Source organism: Canis aureus, chromosome 2, assembly GCF_053574225.1.
Source record: "Canis aureus isolate CA01 chromosome 2, VMU_Caureus_v.1.0, whole genome shotgun sequence".
Lineage (NCBI taxonomy): Eukaryota > Metazoa > Chordata > Mammalia > Carnivora > Canidae > Canis > Canis aureus.
The window spans coordinates 26,012,542-26,038,466 of record NC_135612.1 but is presented as its reverse complement, the minus strand read 5'-3'; the positions used below and the strand labels follow the sequence as shown (position 1 = coordinate 26,038,466).

General features: G+C 35.8%; 1 protein-coding gene across 8 annotated transcripts in view; it reads right to left on the bottom strand.

Annotated features, from left to right (window-relative positions):
• Nucleotides 1-25,925, bottom strand: part of SSBP2 (single stranded DNA binding protein 2) — a 308,559-nt gene that overhangs the window by 215,450 nt on the left and 67,184 nt on the right. The gene's annotated exons all lie outside the window — the stretch shown is intronic.

Sequence of the window (25,925 nt, the reverse complement as noted above, 5' to 3'; positions counted from 1 at the left end):
TTCAGAATTTTAAGCTACACCATGTAGCTCAATTTCAGTTGAGCTGTTAACAAAATATTATTCATAAACCCAAATTAGTCTGAGGCAGTATTTTTAATGATATCTTGGACTGATGCCCAGATAGCTCACAACAGTTCAGTTTCTGCTACACTATATTTACCAATATTAAGCCAGGTTTACAGTAAACAAAACAATGTAATAATAACCACAATTCTGTAGAGCTCCACCATTTCTGTTGCCAACTGAATTTTTGATTGTTAAAGATTGATAGCGTTTGTAAAAATGAATATTTTCTTCATTTTCATGAAAAAACATCCTGCATGTAATGAAAAGAGAAAGCCCATACAGATTCAACTGCTCTGTCCATTTAGTTTTTTTTCCCATTCCAAAATTGTCAAACACTTAAAAAGAGAATTACTCTGCAGTTACTAAGTACCACAAGACAGTAGACAGACATCTGCTAAAACTACTCATAGATAAAAAGTTATGTTACTAGAAACATCCGCTAACCTCTTCCAGTGTAATGACACCTCTTAGATCATGCTTCTCAATACTTTTCTCTACGCTAATACACATGAGGGACATGACATGCTCCTTTTGATAGCAGTATCTTCTGTGGAATTTTGGCTCACCAAAGTATATAATGGATACGCAAGTTGGAATAATCCTATAGTTTCTAACAAACAAAACCTATGGGTGATTCTTATCACACATTCTTTAACCACACATATCTCACACAACCTTTCCCTCCACTAACTACTCCCAACTTTATCACATGATTCACTGACCATCTTGGCAAATCTCACCTCAAAAAAGAGAATTATTTGTGAATTTTTCCTGGAGACACTGTGAAGCCTCAAGATTGCCGCCAGTGACAGTGTCACCCTACTGCCTGAGAAGGAACCTGGCTCCAAGTAATCCCTTGCAGTTTGTCAAATCTTAGGCCTGGGCCCAAGCCAGTAGACAAGAAACCCAGGCTTAAGTCAAAGGCTGAACAATAAAGATGTTCCACCAAGCTTGGAAAAGTAGAAGCAAGAGGCAGGGTATGAAACAGAGATGCTTGGGGTTCTTGGTTCTGGAAGAGTCATGGCCAGAGCACAACTGCTGCTGTGTTCTTGCAATGAACACCATTCCTTAAAGTTAAGCAAATCACTTCCTCATAATCTCTTCTTTGCAATATTAAAGGGGCTAATCTATTTCTACTATGTTTTCCTCCAATTAGTTGGGTAACAAAAAGGATCTTTCTTTATAAATGAAATTAAAAGCAATAATCTCTACTCTTCCTCTGTGGGTGTAAGACAATAATTATAAAAAATGTATTGGAAGGGGCAAAGAATCAATGGAGGAGAGGAGTTTCAAACTATATAATGAAAAATTTGAAGCATCTTCCAAGTGGTGTGCATCTTCCCATCCTTAGAATCTGTGGCTGTAGCAGTACATCATTACCAACAGGATGATACAATGGGATAGGGCTAAGAAAACCTATCCATAATGCCACCTCATATGTACAAGTCCTATAACCTCTATTGAATAAAATTAAGGATTCCAGGCAGCCAAGATCTATGCTACAGAAAGAGGGGCAGGGAACACTGCATAGGTGAACATTAACTCTCTTGCCATCGTGACTCCATAATATATCACCAGCAAATCGCCAATACTTTAACTACCATTTCAGTACATAAGATTTTTCCAAATCTATCTCTTTAGCCCTATTGTCTCTACAAAGCTCCAAACCTGCTTCTCTAAAATTAGTTTGAAGTTCCTAACAAGATACTTCTCTTTTAAATTGATCACATCCAAAGTTAAATTCACCTTCTCTATCTGTTTATAGTACCTGTGCTCACCTTAAATGAAACAGAATTTGAGTCTTCATTTCCTCATTTGTAAAATAGTGAGAATATTTTCCTTGTAATATTGTTGAAAGAATTAGAGTACACAGTAAACAGTAACTAACAATGATTGTTATAATTTTGGCTAATTCTCTCACATCCAATAACATATTACCAATCACGTTTTGGACTCTAATGTCACATTCTTTCCCTCATTTGACAGTTCTTTCTATCCACCCTCTTCCTGCTCTTGATGAACCACTCAGAACCACAACAATAGCAAGAACATTTGCTCTAACTTCAGATACAGGTACTGTGTATTTCCCATCAGCTGCCCCCAATAGAGACATCAATTAGGGCCACCAGAATCTCCAGAAGGTTCTGGGGAAAAAGCCCTGTAGTAAAAGATACCTTTTGAACGCAGATGACTCCAGGGGAGTGGGGAGTGACAATTATCCACCCACGAAGGTAAATTATGGCATGGTCCCTTGCCCCATGGCATGAAATAACCAAACACAAAACATTTTATTTGGATTCAATTTCTACTGAACAGTAAAAATTTAAAAATAAATACTGAATATATAAATATTTAAACTGTGTATAACATCTCAAATTAACATCTTCTTTTTTCCTTTTCAGGATCTTTTAAAAATTTAACTACTTTTGATAAATAAGAGTGGACATACTAACCACAAAAACAGAGTATAAGGAAACAAGAGTTATAGCTAATGGTAGAAACATTAATAAGAGTAGAACTAAGAAATGAAGATTTACTGGTAACAGACAGGGAAAGAAAACCTAAACAAAGCATTATAACCTTATGGCCTCCTTAGATCAGGAGCAAACATCCCCATACCTCCTTCAGAAGACCTGAGGGCAACTTTCCTTATAGCATTCTCCTCTAATTAACAATCATAATGGTAGCTTCACGTCTCCAGCGGAAGTTTATAAACTCTGTGCCACTCATACCACCCAATAATCTAACATATTTGGCTAGATAAAGTATTAAACTTCTGATAATATTTTCTGAAGCATTTTCTTCCTAGTTTGTTTCTTGACTTAATTTTGGTCAGGGTTCTTGTGTGTGCAGCCTGGGGGCGGGGGCGGGGAGGGGTGAGAGTGGGGAGAGGGGAGGTAGATACTTTTAATTAAACTTTAAATATAGAAACAATAGAAAAAGAAAAACGGTAACCACCAAATGGGCAGGAACAGTAACAAACATCACAACTAATTATTTATTTTTTTAAAGATTTTATTTACCCATTTGAGAGAGAGAGGGAGAGCAAGCAAATGGTGCAGGGGAGAGGCAGAGGAAGAAGCAGACACCCCGCTGAGCAGGGAGCCAGACTTGGGGCTGGATCCCAGGCCCAGATATTATGACCTGAGCCAAAGGCAGTCAACCAACTGAGCTCCCCCAGGCACCCCAATCACAAGTAATTTTAAAATGTAGGCAATGTTAAACATCACTGTGAATCAAAGATATGTATATTAAACAACAATGGGATTTATTGATTTATTTTTTATTTTATTTTTTTAAATTTTGTTTATTTATTCACAAGAGACAGAGAGAGAGAGGCAGAGACACAGGCAGAGGGAGAAGCAGGCTCCATGCAGGGAGCCTGATGTGGGACTTGATTCAGAGACTCCAGGATCATAAGCAGAAGGCAGATGCTTAACTGCTGAGCCACCCAGGCATCTGAACAATGGAATTTAAATTCTTACTTAAACACAAAATATGTGAGGGAATGAATACTCATACTGCTGATGACAGTAAACTGGTATTACTATTTCAAAATCAACTTGGCATTAAAGATACATCAAGAATTTGAAAAAAAAAGTTTACACACTTTGACCCAAATAATTGCATTACTAAATGTAGAAAAGCTTAATGCACAGAAATTTTTAACCAAAGATTATGTAGAACGAGCAAAGAATAAATAAATAAACTGACTGGAATTACAGTAAAATATTTTGTATTAGTTAATTTCATGTTTGAAAATGTAATTCAGAATTTAGTTATAAATCTATTCAATAAGCACTGAAGTGATTCTTCTCTGCTTAACTATTGAATTTCAAAACCTGAGAAAATGTCATTACCACACAACCAAATAAAATTACTTCAAATTTACCTTGTGAAAATTACAAAATCTAACAAAGAAAAAGATTTTTACCATTCACATGAACAAATTCTATTACATGCTATCATTTAACAATCTAGGACAACTAAGTATATAACTAATAAGGCATCTATAACAGGTACTATCACTTAAGAGTCTAATTAAAGCAAATTCTCAACCATCCTTTGTAAATGAAGGACTTTACAGTCTGAGAAAGGAGTAAAGACATTACTCAAATCTTTCTATAATCTAGCTATTTAATTTGAGATTAAGTCTCTTCCTCCAAAGGAAATATTAGCGTAAAAAGTAACTATGGGAAGATATATAAAAGGTTTCTAAAACAGGATTGTTAATTTGCAAACAAGTTTGTCAAGCTACCCATAAATAAAAGGGGAATACTTTTTATAGTTCAGAGCTAATTCCTCTCTTCCTACATACCTATATATGCATGCATATATATACACATATGTAAATTATCTATGTCTGTGTGTAAAATACATCATTATTTTTAAAAACCATTTCAAAAAAGTCAGTTAACAAAAAAGGTCTGATTTTTTAAAATCTGAATTTATAGAACAATTAAAGTAGATATGACTATTGATATTATAGAGAGAATGTTTGTTTTTTCTTTTTTGTTTTTGTTTGTTTGTTTGTTTGTTTTAAAGATTTTATTATTCATTCATGAGAAACACAGAGAGAGGGCAGCCCCGGTGGCGCAGCGGTTTAGTGCCGCCTGCAGCCCAGGGTGTGATCTATGAATAAATAAATAAAATCTTTAAAAAAAGAGAGAGAGACACACAGAGGGAGAGAAAGGCAGAGACGCAGGCAGAAGGAAAAGCAGGCTCCATGCAGGGAACCTGACGTGGACTCGATCCTGGGATCACGCCCTGAGCCAAAGGCAGATGCTCAACCACTGAGCCACCCAGGCGTCCCAGAAAGGATGTTCTTACATCATGAACAAGATTTATCAAGTTACCTTTACAGTACATGCACTAGTTATAACAACATGCAATTTAATACTTATAAAACTTTTCAGGAATATACACTATAATGTGTGCTACTTTTTTGTAATGTGTGAATAACATTTTATTACACCTCACAATATTCCTACGAGGGAGATGGGAGTTATGAACTATGTATAATTATTATTAGGTCAGTGTCTGTGCAGTGAAAAAGCCAACTACCACTAACTGACCATGCTTGTCAGCCTGACCATAATATCCTATAACTACTTTTCAAACTTAAGTGTATTACCTATTAAAGAACCTGTCTTTTGCACACTATCCAACTAGTATTTCAAGATGTGGTATTGAAATTAAAAAGCAAGAGAAAGCAGACATTTGATATGAGAAAACATCCACCCATTCTGAACTCAGTGATTAAAACTAATTGTTAGCATTTTGCCATCTTCTAACATCTGGCACGGAAAAAGAAAAAAAAAAAGATTCAAATAAACATAAAGCTTTCAAATTAATAGATTCCCATTTGTAATTTTTTTTTCCCATTTGTAATTTTAAAATTCATTTGGTAGGCCCTGAAAATAAAAGGTAAAAAAAGAAAAAGTTATTTTGGTTAATTCATTATATGTACAAAGGTGAAAGGATTACAGGGTTGGATAATAACTTTTAAAAAAAGCTATTCCTTGGGACGCCTTGGGTGGCTCAGCAGTTGAGCATCTGCCTTCAGCCCAGGGCGTGATCCCATGGTCCCAGGATCGAGTCCCACATTGGGCTCCCTGCATGGAGCCTGCGTCTCCCTCTGCCTATGTCTCTGCCTCTCTCTCTCTGTGTCTTTCATGAATAAATAAAATCTTTTTTTTTTTTAAAGGCTATTCCTAATTTGTTTTGAAATTAAATTACTATAATGTACTTTACCTGTTTAGGTGCTATCTCCAGCACCTAAAGTAGTAAGTATCCAATAGATATATATTTTTAAAATTTAATTTTTAAGTAATCTCCACACCCAAGGGCTTGAACTTACAGCCCCAAGATGAAGAGTCTCATGTTCTACCAACTGAGCCAGCCAGGCACCCCTCCAATACATATTTTTTAATGAATGAATGGCTCTCTTACCCCAGGCATAATGCTCTTATAGAATCCTTCAGTTTCTTCCATTCAAGGCATTCCAATGAGAAATGTCAGATATCCCTTGGATACCTATTTTAGCATTTGCATCCTCTTAGTATCCTGATTCACCCTCTCAATAAAATACTATAGTTAACATGAATGTTGGCAAAACAATTCTTTCACACTGGTTCAATACCTGTATGTAAAAAAAAATTGATTGTTTTAAAGAAACAAGTTAGTCTATTTAATCATGGGTGGTAGATTTTTGTTTTATGTGTTATTTTTAATAAAATTAATCTTTAAAAGACAATAGCTTTCTTCTCTCTTTACTTTTAAAAGAAAATAAGTCAAGGTTAGGGAATAAATAATAAAAAGACAGTAGAGGGCCACAAGAGGGGTATTTTGTAAAGAATGGTCTAGCTGTTGCCATTTAGCACTGGTGAGCTGTATGTATCCAAAATGCTGCATCCAAAATTTAGTCCCAATATCCCAATATCTGTAACCAGAGAAGACTTAGATACAGAGAACTTAAAGCAGATGAAGTACTCCTAACAGTCTTTTTTAGTCATGTTGGATCTAGAAAAGAGATCTCGCTTATTCCTGAGCCACTGTAGAATTCCAGTGTTGGCCAATGACACCTATCAATGTCCAAATGTGACTCCTAGGTGATAAAATGCTAGTAGTTAGCTGGATCACAGCTAGCTAACAAGTAGCAAAGAGCATTTGACGGCTACTGAAAGGCTACTCGTGAGACTGTAAGTAGTGTAGCAGTGACACTACATCAGCCTGACCAAATTTTCAACAGAGTCTATAACCTCATGCTAAGGAGGTATAAAAATTAGAAATCCATTTCTAACATCGTCTTTTTAAAGTTCTTCATCATTAAGAGTGAAGCTAAAAAACTGACTTAAAGTGTCGAAAATTGTCTATGCAACCATACAATAATACTAAAACCCAACCTTTTTTTAAACAAACTAAAATGCCTGTTTTTTTTTATATTCTCAGTATCAGTTTTAAAGAAATAGATATCTGATGTATATTCAGATACTAAAGATACTAAATGTTCTAGGGCAAGGATTACCAGATCCGTTAAGATAGGGACAGTGGGGCAGCCCAGGTGGCTCAGCAGTTAATGTCGCCTTCGGCCCAGGGCGTAATCCTAGAGACCCAGGATCGAGTCTCACGTCCGGCTCCCTGCATGGAGCCTGCTTCTCCCTCTGCCTGTGTCTCTGTCTTTCTCTCTCTCTGTCTCTCCTGAATAAATAAATAAAATTTAAAAAAAAAAAGATAGGGACGGGAATGAAAAATTTAACAATTACATGGAAAGCTGGTCATAAAAAATATGTAACTCTGCTAATGTCTTATTGATGTCATTTATGATGACAATGTTTGGGAACATAATTTGAAATTACATGATTTAGTGTGCCTAGAAACAGAAACACTTGCCTTATATAGACAGGCAAGCTTAGGATTAAAATGGCTAATATCAATTTGGGGGAACTAAAAAAGGCTAAAATATAAAAATAAGAATTCATAAAAAAATAATCAACAACTTGTAGAAACACAATTACTCATAGAAAATTCATAGTGAAATTTTCCATCTAATCTTCTATCTAAGCTATATACACATTGGAAATACAGTAATGACTATACTTGATAATAGTACTTACTCCACTTCAATCCAGCTGGAAGATTTTATACTTTATACCGAGGCTCCCACTTGCCTACGAAATCCTGAAGTGTATAGTTTAAATCTTTAACTTTCTGTCTGTGTTATCCCTACAGAGAGTAGATTTTCCCCACATTTACTAAGAACACTGGAAGCTTCTTAATCCTTGCTGACTAACCTTGGAAGTCTGCCCACACTCTATTTCAACGTTTTAACATCAAAATTAACACCAGACACCAGACTTCTGCTTATACCAAAGAGGAGTAAGTGGGACTAAACTTGCTCTCTTTCTCTAGGAAACTAGAAAACTGGATATAACATATGATCAAATTTGAGAGGGATTAAGCCAGCCGGAATTTGTGGGCAGAGTATCAGACAGAAGGGAGCAACCTAGGGGAAAAGCTCCAAAAATCTGCAGAGGAGCCCTTTTGCATGTGTGTGAGGTAAAACTCCACCAGGCTGGACAAAGAACACGGCTCACACATGGCTGGGAAACCACCAGCTACTCACAGTAGTACAGAGACCTCCATGAACACCAAGAGCATTCAGTAGAGAACCACAGGTCACACATCAGAGGTAGAACTAAATTAGTCTTAGAGCAAAAGTAAACTTAACTCTAATCTTAACAACCCAAATCAAGCTTGTCACAGTATAAATGTGTAACCGCATTGATTTGGCTAGAAATTATCTTTAAAGTAGAAAAAAGAAGTGATGCTGAGTACCAGCTCAGGGATATTAAGATAACATTCAGATTGATAAATGACTTGGCCAGTGAGTACAAGGTGTATATGGGAAATCTTTGTACCTTCACTCAATTTTGCTGTGAACCTTAAATTGCTCTTTTAAAAAAAGTATTTTTTCAAGGTGATTGCAATGGGTAATGGAGCTTCTTACTCCCTTCTCTGTACTGTTCTGTATTCTGCAGATTTTCTATAATCAAGGAAAAATTATTTTAAAACTTAGTCATGAGCTCATAGCTCCTTCCCCAAGCTTATTGTAAATTATTATCTATATGGAACATTTTCCTCAAGTACAGACGAACAGTAATGGTTTACTCTAATAATGCTATTTCAACATACTATAACCAAGAAAATCTTCCCTCTAAATAATGTAAATTATATATCCCTAGAAATTAAGATGAGTAGAAAATATATAAAAGATGTCTGTCTAATGTTTTCCTGCTGGCTACTAAGTACTAAAAATAACTTATTCAGAATTTCTTCCTGATTTTATCACTCTTATTTTTCTTAATTCTTCCTATTAATTCTCTTTTCTAATCTTTGCACATGCCATTTTGGCATTTAGATCTATGGTGCTTTACATCTATTTTCCTTTCCCATTCATTTTACATTCCCTACTACTTTCTGCATCTTCTTTTTGAATGTTTTCCCTTACTCCAACTTTCTAGCCGGGTCCCTATGATCATCTAGCTGTAACACATTTGGCATTTGGTGATGTCTTTAGTTAGACCTACCACATTATTGCCATATTTAAAGCATCCCCATTAATATCATTAATATGCACCATTATGTGAGGCCAGTGCTTATGCACCATTTTCCATTTTCCCTAGAGGAATTTTAGAAGACTTTTTCTCATAACAAATTCTAGCAATGTCTCTGATCTGTACTCCTTAAGGTATAGGCAGGACAGGAAAGAAATGCTTCAGAAGAACAGAGCCACAGACACAGAACTCTTAATATTACAGAAGGAAATGGGCAGGTGTTCAAAGGATAACTGCAACTCAGGAAAGACAAACAATAATTCTTTCCCTCTGATTTTTAGTGCATATAAATGTTGGTAATTATTTTTTTAATTCTTTGGAGCTATTGTTTTTTAAAGTTCCATATAAAAGAATCAGAACTACATGTGTTTTTTTTTTTTCCTAGGTCTTAATCTATTTCCTAGCATTAGTTTGAAGTATTTAGACACTTACAGCACTTGGTCTTTCAGATAATTTATTTATCTCTTTCTTAAGACAACTCATGAGCGTCTATTTTGTGTAAAGTACTGAGAACCAAAGAAATATCATTAATTTAAGACCCACTAATGAAGAATCTATGGCAATATAGTTGGAGAATGCATTTTTACCCCCAAGAAAGAGTTCAACAAATTAGTAACATAAAAATAATTATAAATATCTAATGTTACAAACTATTTTCAAACATTCTGAGAAACTTTACAAATAAACATTTACACTAAACACCATCAATAGTTAGTAAGCTCCTACTATTATTCAAGGTACTAGAAAAAAAAAGGAGATACAAACTTTGCTCTTAGGTAATTTTCAGACTTGTTAATGGGATGAAACATATAATAAAAAATAAGATCAGGGGCTCCCTGGGCGGCTCAGCGGTTTGGTTCCTGCCTTTGGCCCAAGGCATGATCCTGGAGTCCTGGGATCGAGTCCCATATAGGGCTCCCTGCATGGAGCATGTGTCTCCCTCTGCCTATGTTTCTGCCCCCCTGCCCGCCACCCCCCCCCCATGTCTCTCATGAGTAAATAAATAAAATCTTAAAAAAAAAATAAGATCAGTAATTTAAAGTAGCATAGGATGGGCATGCAGGCAACAAAACATCAAGAAACCAGAAAAGGAAGAGGCCATTATAAAAGACTCTTGACAAAAGAACTTCAACTGACAGAGGAAATGGCACTTAATCTAGGTATTAAGGGAAATGAGATAAGCAGGAAGAAAAGAGGATTTTAAAGAAAAGGGTAATAGCGTGAAAGAATTATCTATATTATATTCAACACTGGTGGTCAAAGTAAAATTCTCTACGTACCTGAAAGTAATAAAACAGTTTGTTAAGATATTCTATTATTGAGACAGATTTCTACATATCAATATACAGTAGAAAGATTCTACTCTAGTATTATGGAATATAATATAATAATAATAGCAATTTCTACTTATAGTGTTATATAGCCTATAAAATGCTTTCACATATGAAAATAATTTATTATTTAGTAGCAACTTACAGTATTTGTATTTTATTATGAATTTAACATAATTCTCTTTTAATTCTTTTTTCAGTTTATATTAAAATGAGCCTGTATTATGTACATCTGTAATTGAAAAAAATGTTTATCTAGAAGCCATTTCCTATGGTATCTCCTAATTAAAATTTAGATTACCATGAAAAGCTTTAGAATACAGAAATTTATTTTATATTCAAAAACATAAGCAAGAAACCCACTCCTTTTTTAAATATCAGAAAGTGGAATTGATATTTTTCAAATTTAGATAAACTTAGTCTGATTCTCAGTTGTATTTGCATCTAAAATAAGTATTTAAAATGTATCTCTACGTAAGAAGCCAAAATAATGAATAGATAAAAGAGAAAAAAAACAGTCAAGGGAAAAAAAAAGATTAAACACAACATGAACCTCTACAAAATTAATCTCCAGATATTCAATTTCTAATCAATTGCACTAAGAAGCATTTACTATTCAAGGGTGCCTAAAAAAATGAAAAGAAAGTAAGCTAAGAAATCTGACTTCCTTAAGTCCAGATAGAAATAATCAAACTAATTTCTTGATTTTTGATAAGCAATTGCAGCATAATCAGCCAATTTTGAAAATAAAATTCAGGAGATAACTAATATATTTAGATTCTTGAATTCATATCCCAAAGACTAGACATTCCAAAACACTACATTAAATCTGATTAAGGTTAGTTCAACAAAAATAAATCTGAAATCCTGTGCTTGAATCAAAAAACTAGTACAGGACAAACATAATAACAGCCTATATAAAAAGACAGGTTTTAGTTGAATGAATTAATAGCATATTTGACTGCCCTGCCAAAAGAGCTAATTTTATCTTTAAATGTGTTAATAAAGTATAGAACTAGAAAGGAGAGGTAATGTTCCTAGAAAGATGAGCAAGAAAAAAAAAAGACAAGTCACGAACAATGGCTGAAAGCGTCAGTGATGTATAGCCTGCAAAACGAAAAGGCTTAAATATTTAAGAAGTTGTCAACTATTAGAGGGATTGGTCTAATTTCATATGGCCACAAAAGGTGGAGCTAAAGCCAATGGTTAAAGTGAGAGTAAGGCAAATTGTAACTCAATATAACCAAGTAACCATTAGAGCTATCCAAAAATGTTATGGGATGGGGAAGAACCATTTTGGGATTGGGAAATGTGAGTGTCCAAACAGTAAAGGTACAGGTTGACTATGGGGATACTGAAAAGGTTTTATTCACTGAACAGAAATTTGGACCAGATGCCCTTTAAAAGTACTTCCCAAGTATAAGATTATATAATCCTATCATTAACTAACCCAGAGCTACTGAACTATTTGCTAGAAAAATTGATATTAGGGCAGCCAGGGTGGCTCAGCAGTTTAGCACTGCCTTCAGTCCAGAGCCTGATCCTGGGATCGAGTCCCACATCAGGCTCCCTGCATGGAGCCTGCTTCTCCCTCTGCCTGTGCCTCTGCCTCTCTCTCTCTCTCTCTGTATCTCTCATGAATAGATAAATAAAATATTTTAAAAATATGATATTAGGACGTGTGACTCTTAAAGCTTAAATCACTACATCTAGAAAAATACAGCAAAATATGATTCAATATCTTCCTCGGGGAAATTATGTATCCAAGAAATAACACTGTGTGACCAAATGGCAAGCTCTCATGTCAAAGTTGACAATAAATAAAAAGAGATCTATAAATACATCAATAAACAGAAAAAAGTCTATCACCATAAGACTCTAAGAGAATAGGCAATCTCTAAACACATTTACTCTTTCCAAATTCCCCCAGATGTTAGCTTTTCAAAGAGCAGAGAACTGCTACATCCTATATTAGTTTAATCCTTTTAACCTAATCCACCCTATAATTAGAAACCATACTTTTTATTCCAAAACAGTTGAAGGGGATAAATTACACTAATATTGACAATTACAAAGCTAGCTAAATAGAAAATGTGTTATAATAGGTTCATGGTGATAAATCAGATTACTATGCCATTTCAATGTTTTCTTGGCATATCAAAATATAATTTATAAAATGTAAGTAAAATATTTTAGCAAAGGTCTGCCTTTCATAATTGGCTTCCCTAAATATCTGCAAAACTAAATGTGTTTGAAAGCAGAATGGTCTGCAGATTCAAACACTGTCAAGTGCATAATCTCTTCCTGTCTTTAAACAGTTCCCTTCTGATTATCCACAGTAATGTACAAGAGAAATACCATTTGAGTGCCAAAACAGCAGATTAACCAAATTTACAGAGCTTTAAGAAGTTTCTATTCTCCCCCAAACACACACACACACACACACACACACACACACACACACACAGAATTTTAACCTCTTCTATATCAGAGACTGTTAATTGCCTCCACATTTTTAGTTGGATGTTATTGTTCCCCAGCTAAAAGATAAATTTCCCCTATTACCCTCCAAGTTGGGTGTGTTCACTTGCCTCAAGTTTGGCCAAAAAGATATAGGTTGAAGCTGGAAGACTTAACACAAGGGGTACACTCTTCCACATTCCCTTATACTGCTCTCAGCCTCCATCTTGAGTTATGAGAATGAGACCACTTTAGGAATACATGATGCAATGCCCTTAATGTTTGTGTCCCTCCCTCTCCTCCACCAAAATTCATGTGTTAAAACACTAATTCCAGTGTGATGGTACCTGGAGGTGGGGCCTTTGAGAGGTAGGTACATCAGGAAGTTGGAGGCTTCACAAATGGGATTAGTGCCCTGACAAGAAGAGGCCAGAGAGCTAGCTAGCTTTCTTTCCATTGTGTGAAGATACAAAGAGAAGTTGGCAGTCTACAAGGTGAAAGAGGGTCCTCATCAGAACCAGACCATGCTGGCACTCTGATCTCAGACTTCCAGCCTCCAAAACTGTGTGAAATGAACTTCTGTTCTTCATAAACTACTCAGATTATGATACTTTGTCATAGCAGCCCAAGCTGACTAAAACACCAGAGTCAAGAAGTAGAAGGGATATAGATCCCTGACAACTTCATGGAACTGCCACTGCAGCCCTGGAGTCTCAATCTTCAGACTTCTTTCATTTGAGAGGAAATAATATTATCTTATTATTATTTAGGGTTTTCAGTCTTGTGCAACCTAATCAATTTCTAAACGCCACATATACTGACAAGTCAGGCCTCCTGTCCAGCCTTCTCATGATATTGACTTCTTTACAACTTGACCCAAACTGTTCTTGCAGGGTCAGAAGTAGTCACTGTACAACATTTGTCTTAGTGTACTTCTTTAGTGTATGTGATTCGGGTTATAATTCCTCCTTTGGACCTAAAACATCAAATCACTTTCTACTCATTCTACTCCATATCTCAAATCCTTATTTGTTTTCCTACAACTTTTTTCCTCCACCTATCCTTTTTTTTTTTTTTTTTCCTCCACCTATCCTTAAACTGTTGACATTCCCTATATTTACTCCATGGTCCTCTTCCTGTTCTACATGTTTTCCTCAGAATGACTAGGCTGGTCAACAGAAAACGGTCAATGCTTTATACTACTAAACCTCTATCTCCAATTCAGAATTTGCTAAAACCGTCAAATGCATTTATTCAACTGTTTACTGGGCATATCCACCTGATTTCCCCCAGACAATTTAAATGCCATATTCCTGTCTCTTCTTCCTCTTTAATGACACATATCCATCTAGCCCTCCAAACTAAAAACCTGACAGTCATTCTTCAATTCCTTACTTTTGCCTGATATGCAATCAGTCACTAAATATTGATCTATCTTCTCTGGCAATGCCCTCCCTGCTCGTTTCACAGATTACTGTAATAGTATTTGAAGTGGTCTTACATTCCCCCATCCTCACTCCTCTCCACAGTAAAGTCAAAAGATCATTATAAGGCTTCAATCTCTTAGACTTGCTTCCCTGGTCATCAATGGATTCTCATACCCAAACATGGCAAATATGGCCCACTCATATTTTTTAATGCCTCTTCTACAATCTCATCTATCTCAACTGACCTAGCACACCCATGTGGAAACCAAATGGAAGACTTCTCTTAATGGGTAGTATTGCTTCACAGCTACCTGTCTCTGTACAATGCCACTGCATGGCATTCTCCCCTCCTGTTAAACCAGAAAAATGGTTCCTCCTCCTTGAAAAGCGTAACCCAAGGATGCCCGGGTGGCTCAGCAGTTGAGCATCTGCCTTTGGCTCAGGGCCTGATCCAGGAGTTCTGGGATCGAGTCCCACATCAGGCTCCCTGCATGGAGCCTGCTTCTCCCTCTGCCTGTGTCTCTGCCTCTCTCTGTGTGTATCTCTCGTGAATAAATAAATAAAAATCTTTAAAAAAGAAAGTATAATCCAATGTTTCCTAACTGTGAAATCTTTCCCGACCACCATTTTCTCTCTCAATTTTCCGTCCTCTCTCTTTGTGACACTATTATTCCTTTGTTAAGGAAATTTGCAAATAGGGGCACATGGGTGGCTCAGTCCGTTAAGCATCAGACACTTGATTTCAAGTCAGGTCATGATCTCAGAGTTGTGAGATTGAGCCCCACGTCAGCTCCGCGCTGGGCATGGTGCCTGCTTAAGATTCTCTGTCTCTCCTTCTGCTCCTCCCCATTCCCTCTCTCTATTTCCCTCGCTCTCTTTCTCTCAAAATATAGAAGAAAAAAAAAGAAATTATGCAAATAATTACCACAGGATATTGTATCTAGCTTTTCTTTAGAATTTGAGACTGGAAAAAAATTATTAATCATCTTTACATCCTTAGCATGTCTCCAGGCACTGACTGGGAACAGATGACCATTAGTGTTAGTAGAAGAATGGAAGGAAAGAAGGCAGGAAGGGAGGGAGGGAGGTAAAAGGGAAAGGAAAAAGAAAAGGGAAAGAAAAGGAAAGGAGAAAAGTCCATCTGAGTGATCCTCACAACAATTCAAAGACAAAAATTATATCCAGGAAGATTTCAAAATTTATTCAAGGTCACTCAGTAATTAAAATATAGGATAAAAAGTATGACCTTCCCCTTCCATCTGTCTCTCAAGTTTATTTCCATCTCAGTATAATACTCTTTCTTTCAAATGAACTATCCTATCCCACAGTATTCCAATATTTTCTACTTTTGGTAACAGAGGCAGGTAATTTGTTTATAAAATTAATGTGCCCTCAAAGCATAAAAAGTTGCCTTTCAAACTTTTCATTTCTGTTCTAGCAAGTAAGAAACAGAGAAATCTTCACTCCATCTTACCAAGTTGAACAAAGTGAAAAATCAGCAACTCTGCTTAGATCTGTAAGAGAGCAGAGGTCACAGAGCAAACTGTAGAGACAGACAGATGTAGAAAAATACTGATTAGAGCAGAAACCCCTGTGGAGGAACCTACTCAGGAACCAATGCCTGCATAGAAAAACCTAAACTGTAACTAACAAATTGCTAAAGGCTCAGGGTGGACTAATCTGAGAGATAAAAACTCCAGAGAACTCAATCAGAAGGGCTCCCACCCTATGGTGAGTTTTATTTCCATGTAGCCTAACTTGGTTCTCACGGTATCAGAGAAAAAATCACCTCATGCTTCTGGCATGGGAAGGAGAAAAGAAATTTTTAAATCTACTAGATGATTCAATTTTTCTCTTTTTTAAAAAAGGATTTTATTTCTAAGTAATTTCTACACCCAATGTGGGCCTCAAATTTATAACTGCGAGATCAAGAGTCACATGCTCTACTGACTGGATCAGCCAGGGGCCCTATTTTTCTTTGAAAGACCTGTTCTAAAAAAAAAAGAAAAGAAGAAAGAAAGAAAAGAAAAGAAAAGAAAAGAAAAGAAAAGAAAAGAAAAGAAAAGAAAAGAAAAGAAAAGAAAAGAAAAGAAAGAAAAGTAAAGAAGGGATCCCTGGGTGGCTCAGCGGTTTGGCGCCTGCCTTTGGCCCAGGGCGCGATCCTGGAGTCCCAGGATCGAGTCCCACATCAGGCTCCCGGCATGGAGCCTGCTTCTCCCTCCTCCTGTGTTTCTGCACCTCTCTGTCTCTTTGTCTATCATAAATAAATAAATAAATCTAAAAAAAAAAAAGAAAGAAAAGGAAAGAAAAGAAAAGGAAAAGGAAAAGGAAAAGGAAAAGGAAAAGGAAAAGGAAAAGAAAAGAAAAGAAAAGAAAAGAAAAGAAAAGAAAAGAAAAGAAAAGAAAAGAAAAGAAAGACCTGTTCTCAGGAGAAACTATTTTGCTAGAGCCTAAACTGCTGGAGTTTCATCAGAGCCTAAGCTACCTGGGATAAGTGACATACCCAACCATAGCCAACTCTAGGCTTCCACGTGCAGGAAGAGAAACACACAGCTCCAGCCTTCTCAAGGCATCCTGCACCACCTAAGGGGGCAATAATCTTGAGACCACTGGGGACATTCAGAGTCCAGAGGCACAGGCACCAAAAGATTAAGAACTAATCCTAAAACTATAGAGTGTCTCCACCCTCCCAGTTGCCTTCACACATCCCTCCACTATATTACTAAACACCTACTTGCTACAGTTCCTTACCTCCAGCACACCACCTTTCAACAGAAAGTTATAAGGCATACCAAAGGCAAAAAACACAGTTTGAAGAAACCAAACAAGTATCAGAACCAAAGTCTGATATGGCAAGATTGTTGGAATTAGCAGGCAAGAAATTTTTTAAAAATATGTTTAGTGTGATGAGGGCTTTAGTGGAAACAGTAGACAGCATGCAAAAATGAATGGTTAATATAAAGTAACCTAAAGATCTAACTAACATCCAAGATGTTTATTGTTAGAAACATCTCTCTTGGGGCAGCCCAGGTGACTCAGCGGTTTAGCGCCGCCTTCAGCCCAGGGCCTGATCCTGGAGACCTGGGATCGAGTCCCACGTCGGGCTCCCTCCCTGGAGCCTGCTTCTCCCTCTGTGTCTTCGGCCTCTCTCTCTCTCTCTCTCTTTCTCTCTCATGAATAAATAAATAAAATCTTTTAAAAAAATCTTTTTACTTTGTCTAAAAGGGGCTTATTTGGCATATTTTCTTATTTAATAATGCCTTTTTCTTTTAAGGGAATTTATTTTATACTGTTTTTAGTTTATGCTAAGTTGTATAATATTTATCTTTGAAAAGATTCCAAAGATTATATAATTTAAAGGAAAATTTAATAAAGAATTTCAAGTGCATAAAAGTAACATTTTTAAAACCAATCTATGTGTTCTATGGAAATTTAAATATTTCCTAATGATATTACAAGAACAAGAAGAAGGGGGGAGGAAAAAAAGGGGGCAGGTGGAGAAGAGGGAGGAGGAGTCAGTAAAAGGAAGAACCTGATAGAACCTGACTTGCAAATGTCAATCCTGCAAATCTGCCACATGTGAGAAACTCAAGCCCCTGGCTAGTCTAACGGCCAAGATTCCAGCTCCCTTTTGTTTAGCTCTTGTTAAACATTCCCCTCCTGTTCCCTGTCCTACCATCTACTCTCCAACTTACTCTACCTCACTCTTTTAAGGCCAATTTGACTCTATTCCAATACTATTTCATCTCCCTTGAACTCCCATCCTTCCTTCTCTAGGTGCCAAAGATTCTCCATGTCTAGAATGATCTTTCATATATCTGTCTCCAGATACAATTACTTCACCTATATCCCTAACTTCCATAAGCCCGTATCTCCTTCCTGTCATAGCTGCAGGGATCACGCACTCTCCTAAGGACACTGCCACTACCACAGGAGGTAAAGAAATATCCTCTCACTGTCAATGAGCTGGAAAAAGAAGTGGAAACACTCCCTGTTGTTTAGGGGTATGGAAGTCAGAAAGAAAGAGGCAGAACATTCTCCTGGTTATAGGAACTGCTTATAAAGCTAAACAGATTCTCTAAATTTTAGATTTACAGTTGGAACTCATATCCTTAAAGATAATGGGAAACCATAATATTGTTAGTTCTGTAATTCAGCTATATTGTGGGTACCCTCTGGGAATGTAATTACAATTTATAATGTTTTCTCTTTACGGATATTTCTCTGTATCAAACAAGCCAATTTACAAATGACCTTTTGAAAAACAGCCTCCTTAAATACTGGGGGCAGCATGTTGAGTTACTCATTCATATTTTCCTATACTACTAAATAAACAGTATGGAGAGATGAAACTAAGCTGCTGAAGAGCAAGCACCTTGCATGTCTTGTTCAGCATTTTATCCTATACTCAGCATTTGACACACTTTAAGAAAGATGGAGGGGAAAGGCTGGGGATGAGGAAAAGACAGCCCAATATCCCCAAGAGTCCTCATCCATGATGAACTTGTGTCTATAATTAGTTAAGGGAGAACGCAGAACACTTCAGAGATCTAGAAGAGAAGAACCTTTATCCTTCAGATTATATGACATAAGTAGCGATTCCTTTCTAAATAATCCTAACGTATCCATGGCTAAAATCCTATCTACCCAGGATAGGTTGTCAAAAATTACTCCTGTCCAGTTAAAACTTGTTAAGTCAAAAAAAAAAAAAAAAAAAAACTTGTTAAGTCATCTTTCATTGGTAACACTACAAGATGTGATAAATGCTTTCGATTTTAACCAGTCAGAAAAAATAAAGTCGAGGGCTGATAACACTTTTCTATATAAAACTGAGGATCAAGGGAGAAAGAAGACTAGCTACAGTACAAAACCTTTTCAGATTAAATTATTCAAATTGACTGTTTTTGGTTCCACTTCTTATTTCATTCACTCAAATAGTTATATTCTTAAGTATGTTCTTATTACAACAGACTATGACTGCTTTATTGGATTTTACAACCTAGTATTTATTTACATGGAATGCTCCATTAATATCATTTACCTGATCTTCTATTTTAATTAGATTAACATCACTTGAAATAAAACCAGTTTCAAGAAATAAAGCACAAAAAGGTAAATATGATAGTTAACAACCATGATTACTGGCCCAAATATTTTTAATCTTCCTGTCTCTTGAAGTACTTAGAAATTTTGAAGAATAAAGTGAAGCAAGAGTTAAGGTCCCAGTGCCACTATCTGTTGTTCTGGAGACCATTAAAACCTCCTAAAGAAGAAATAAAGTTCTCAAAACAGGCAAGATAAAACACTAAGTTATAATATTATGTTATTATAAAAATAAATCCCTTAAATCCAGTAATAATTAGTAAAATATCCAAATGATACATTAAGATGATAGAAGAGAATGTATCAAATAAATATAGAAATTATAAAAATATAACCATAATTATTTGCCCAAGTAAAATTATTTATTTAAAATAGCTATAAATTCCTCTGAAAAATAAGTTTTTCATATTTTGTTTTATATTCCAACTTATTTTTTTTTTTAGATAGCGTAGTATTTATTTTATACACAGGAGGCCAAATACCAAATACATTCATTCAGCAGAGAGGTAAGTATATCTGTTTTGCTTTGTTTTGTTTCATAAAATTTAATAGCAGATTGTTCTAATTATTTTTGTGGGGGGGGGTATGGAATTTTATTTAGCAAAAAAAAAAAAAAAAAAAAGTAATGCCCAACTTATTTTTATTTCCAATTTCTTTTTCCAGACACTGTAACTCCTCAAAAGATGACACTAAGAAATTTATGTGACTATTTAAAATAATCAGACTATAACTAGCAGAGAATTATGAATGAACTATAAAGATAACATACATATGATACTTAATATAAAATACCAATCATAAAAATCAGATTATAGTCAAAATAAATTTTAAGTTTTTTAGCGTATTAACCTTAATTCTTCCACTTTATATGTAAACAATAAAATAGGTGGCTTAATGTATTATGCAATGCTATGTACACTAAAAGTATTTAAGAAAAATTTTTTTTAGATTTTATTTATTTATTCATGAGAGACACAGAGAGAGAGAGAGAGAGAGAGAGAGAGAAGAGAGGCAGAGGGAGAAACAGGCTCCATGCAGGGAGCTGGAGGTGGGACTGGACTGATCCCGGATCTCCAGGATCAGGCACTGGGCTGAAGGCAGTGCTAAACCGCTGAGCCACCCGGGCTGCCCAAGAAATATTTTTTATTTGGAGTTTCTACCTATTTCCACATTTCTTAATTTGTACCAGTTTTTTTTTAAAGGCACAATTTAGCTCAAAACAAAAAGATAAGTCAGTGAACATAAAATGTTATTCTATTTTTAACAAGTAACTCATTTCCAGCAATAAGGAAGGGATGATGTATAGCAAAGGGAGTAGGAGAAAAGTCATTCATTTAAACTCTGAGGGCTTTTGCCAAGTCCCAATAAAATAATAAATGCCAAACTCCATAGTACAACTTACAAAAAAAATGAAATAGCCAATGGTTGAGAGTAGGAGCAAACAAATCTTTACAACTTCAGTCTGCCAGGAGTAAGCTCAAGGAATAATAAAGCAAAAGGAGCAATGGCACATAGTTTAAGCTTCTAGGATTTGGCAAAAGAATTCCACTTTAATAGGTTTAGTTACTCTGATTGATACTGGCATCCCTTAGTCTAGCTAACTAAACTAATATAACACTTTGTTAGTTACAAAGTCCTTATTCATGACACATTGTTTATTTGAGACTGAGAAAGATTCAAGATAAAACAGGAAAAATATGCAACAGTCCAAATAAATAATTGCGAAGTATAATAATGTAAGATGTAGTGTCCATCTTTCTTACTGAATGTTCAATGCCAACTACTTTGGATAGCCATTCTTCAATTTGTACATGGAAAAAATAAATAAATAATAAAAATCCACTGAAAAAGTCACTAAGAACTCCAAGGCAGCTGCCTGGTACCACTAGTTTTGCCTAAGATTGCAGAACAAGTAGTTAATCCTACCATCACAGATTTACACTTCCTCAATAATCTTGTTCTCTACATCAACTGCCATGGGCCTGTCCATGCCTAACTCACTTAATGAAAGCAGTGGGAGTGGTTAATTCCTTGACATCCTCGGCAAGTATCCTTCTGTTCCACTGGGTTACTTCCAAGCAAGATACATACAAAACAGGAAGCCAAAAAATGATTAATACAATGGATCAGTAAAATATAAGAATGTGTAAATGCGTAAAAATAAGGGTGAATTTAAAAATAAGAGTAATAAGTAGGTTTTTTCCCCCTACTGTTACTCTCTAATTTGTTGGAGTTTCACTGCAGGCTTTAAAAACAAGTTTAGAAAAATGAATTACAGACAATTTTATGGGAAGAATTGCAAAAATAAAAAACCAATATAAATTTCTCAAAGATCATATCTTGCCTACAAAATTGAACTATCCAGTAACTATCACTTGGGGTTGCTGTGACAATTACAGATCATCTACATAAAGTGCTTAGCACAATGTCTGGCACATTATGGTTAAAATAGTAACCATTATTATTGTGGTAAATACTTTGGATATACTGATAAATAGATCAATTTGACCACATTATGAAAACATAGTTCATTCTCCTTGGAGCAAGTCTTAAAGGAGGCAGAAATATAACCCTCCAAGATGTAAAAGCCTTCAAGATTTCTAAAGTAAAACAGAAGAATAATATGGTGGTAAATTCAATTGGCCTGATTATTTCCAATCTAGCAGCACCTTCAGCCACAGACCTATATGGGTACACACAAAAACACCTCATGCATAAAGATGGAAGCAAAAACCTGCCATAGATGAAGCTCTTCTATAGTCTCTGGTGTAGCTGAGCTCAGAATTTCAGAATTCCTAGGCTCCTAGGTCTCCCTGCTCCTGATCTCTCTACCCTTTACCTCCCAGCCCTATATATGGAGAGTTGCAAAACTTTATGAAAAATGTTTCCTGGAGCCATCAAGGAAGGAGGATTCTACAGAAATGCTAAACACTACAAGAGCCTAATCTACTTTTAAAATCTTAATCTGAACAAAAAATATTTTATTAAGCATCTACTATGTGTCACGCATTGTGTTAAATTATTCCACTAAAGATGTCTCAAATGAAAAAGAACTTTTTGACTAGGCTAATCTCTTAAGGCTTTTTTTTTTTTATTTTATCAAAGTCATATCAAAACAAGCCCTCCAAAATGCAAACGTAAAAAGTCATTAGGCAATCCTTTTCATTTTATTTTACCAATGGACTCCAAAGAAACTCTGGACTTAACATAATTATTTACTGCAGTAACTCTCCAGTTCTTTGACATTATAATGTACATTATAAATCTCTAAAAAGAGATATAGTATGTACCATTTCATAAACTCATCTGACCTCTGAACCCTTTTCTCCTAGAACACCAATTTACATAGTAATTAATGTTTTCACAGAGGATTAAAACTTAATTGTATCATTAATAGGGATGATTAGAAATAAAGATATGAGACTAATACGGCAAACATTGAAAAAAATCAATATAATTAATTTTTAATAATAATAAAAGATTTTATAGTATTTGGAGGAGGACAAAAGCTATAGAAAAATTCTTCCTACTTCTCACTCCTATTTATATACAGGGCTTTCATGCAAAGCAATAGAAGCAAAGCAATGAAAGTTCTAAAATAGAAATCTGAAAATACAAAGTACGTGAAACACAATGCCAATAAGTTCTGAACAAATGCAGGAATGCTATTTTTTTTAACCGAGGTTATCATTTTATTCTTTCATCCAGCCTTTTGAGCTCATATGAGCTCTCTGGTGCTCAATCCCAGTAGTAAGAACTCCTTAAGTCACATGACCCAAATGCCAATTCAAACTGGGTCAGTACATTTTTCTGTCATTTTATATAGGAGGATAGATCATTTATTTTTTTGTCTCTTTCCATTACATCCCCTTAAAGAGCTACAATAAAAAAAAAAGAGCTACAATATATCTTCATAGCTGTTAGCCAACTAAGAGATCTGTGACCTACTCTAACTGCCATTAACATCTCATATTGAACTACTAGACTAAAGAACTTTGATTTTCTTATGCTATGGCTAAACTTTAACGTACCCAGGCTCTAGTAACTGGGAATAAGATCAGATATTTATACACTGTGCCTACTATTTACTACTACAGACAAGCTGGTCATTTTAATGAGATTTTTTTCTCCCCGTTTTCCCCAAATTTCTTATTCAGTATTCTCTGCGTAGTAACTACTTTATTAAAGTGGTTCAATATTTAATTAAGGATTAAATGGTAAAGCAGTTTGCCCATTAAATTATAAAAACCTTCAGTGTTTACATAGCTTTTTAAAATTAATTAAATAACATAATAGAAGTTTAAAAACTAGATTTAAAAGTAAGCTTTGAGAGCATACAAGTTACTCTGATGATAGTAAGCCAGGACAAAATACATGCACCAGTAATGATAGAATATACATGTAGTGCCAGCAACCAAAGGAGATCCCTAGAGCTCAGGCATCCTGAACCATAGTCTGCAGTGTTCATCAGATGAACACACAAAACTTGGCATTGATATAATGATTCTCTGAAACAGGAGAAGCACATCAGGTTATCTAAGGAGGCCCAGAGGGAAACACAATACATATTTCCAGGAAAAGAGCTCAAAATGATTATTTTTAAATTAAATTGTTTAAATTCAATTCCTATTTCACTTAATTGTTAAAAATTGGGTCCAAACCTTGTGTTTATTTTTCTAGTAATAGAAAATATTGGATTTCTCTTAGAGGAAAAAAGTCCCAAAACAAGCCTAATAAAGTCATATCATTTCAGATTATCTTTCAGGTTTTTTTTTTTTAAGATTTTATTTATTTGAGAGAGAGAAAAAAAGAAAGGGAGGGAGGGAGGGAGAAAGAGCATGAGCCAGGGGAGTGGCAGAGGAAGAGGGAGAGGGAGAAGCAGCTTCCCCACTGAGCAAGGAGCCCAATGTGGGACTTGATCCCAGGACCCCAGGATCACCACCTAAGCAGGAGGCAGGGGCTTAACTGACTGAGCCACCCAGACCCCTTTCCATTTATTTTAAATACGTAAGTTTTGCATTGTTGTTTTATTTCAATCCACAAATCCAGAATTTGGTATCAAATTTTTCCTAGTACCCATTGGCAAATTCTACATTTTCTTCATTATATTGTTTTTTCTTATATAATAAATACACTGTGGTAGAGCTGAAAATATGTGCTACCCAAAATGAATAAATGCTAAGAGTACTGGTTATGGAGCTTTCCGGCTACTTTAGTGCCCTCAGCACATGAACAGAAAACTGCGAGCTGAGGGACACCTGGGTGGCTCAGTCCATCTCGCATCTTCCTTCTGCTCTGGGCATGATCTCAAGGTCCTGGGGTAGAGCCCCACATTGGGCTCGCTACTCAGGGGGGAGTCTGCTTCTCCCTCTCCCTCTGCTTCCTCCCCCTGCTCATGCTCTGCACCTCAGTCTCCCTCTCTCAAATAAATAAATAAAATCTTTAAAAAAAAAAAAAAACACAGGGAGAAAAAGAAAAAGACAACTGAGATCTGAATGCTGAGGCACAGAGTGAACATCCAAGGCAGACAAATGCCAGGCAATCTGAGCCACGTGGAATGGTCATAGGACCACCGCTGTCATAAAGCAGCACTGGTGTCTGTGTTACCTAAGTAATGAAGTAGAGGGTTGGGGATTCTCCTTGGTCATCTGGTACTCTTAGCTCTCCTTTCTGAATCCTTCCACTCTGGTATATAATTAATGATGGCATGGTCACAATGTGTGAAGGCTCTGTAAGGCTTTCACGATCTCTAGTTCACCAACTCCTGTGAAAACTGTAACCCTATACATGCTTTCCCAGTTACCTACAGGTCTTATGAAATACCATCACCAGCTCCCAGGTCCCCGCCATACCACCATCTGTTCAGCTTTACTACTTCCATTACATAAAAATCCACTGTTTTTCAGGTTCTGTATGTACACACACACACACACACACACACACAATTTAGTATTTAAAAAACACAAACACATTGAGACAATTAAATGCAACCCAATTAGATTCAACTAATCAACAACTGTGCAAAACCAATTATTTAAAACCACTGCCTCTTACTTCAGAATTTTTCTGACTCAATCCTTCTTTCAGTTCCTTCATCTTATCCCTGAGTATAAGCCAAACTATAGGGAAAATCTTTAAATTAATTGACCATAAATGCTCATAACAAGTAAAATTTTAAAGTAGTAAAACATTTAAACTGGACATATTGGAAATCAAACATACTCATGATGAATCTGTGCTGTAATTTAGAGGTGAACTGACTTGTCCCAAATCAGTATTACTTACAGCTCTAGCCTTTACACCTTTTCTTGAGATACTCCCCTTTTTCCCTTCATCTATGCGTGGTCAACACAGCCTCCTGAAATTAGTTCAATCCTCAGTTCTGTGCAATTACTTTCAGATGATTCTACTCTACAGATATG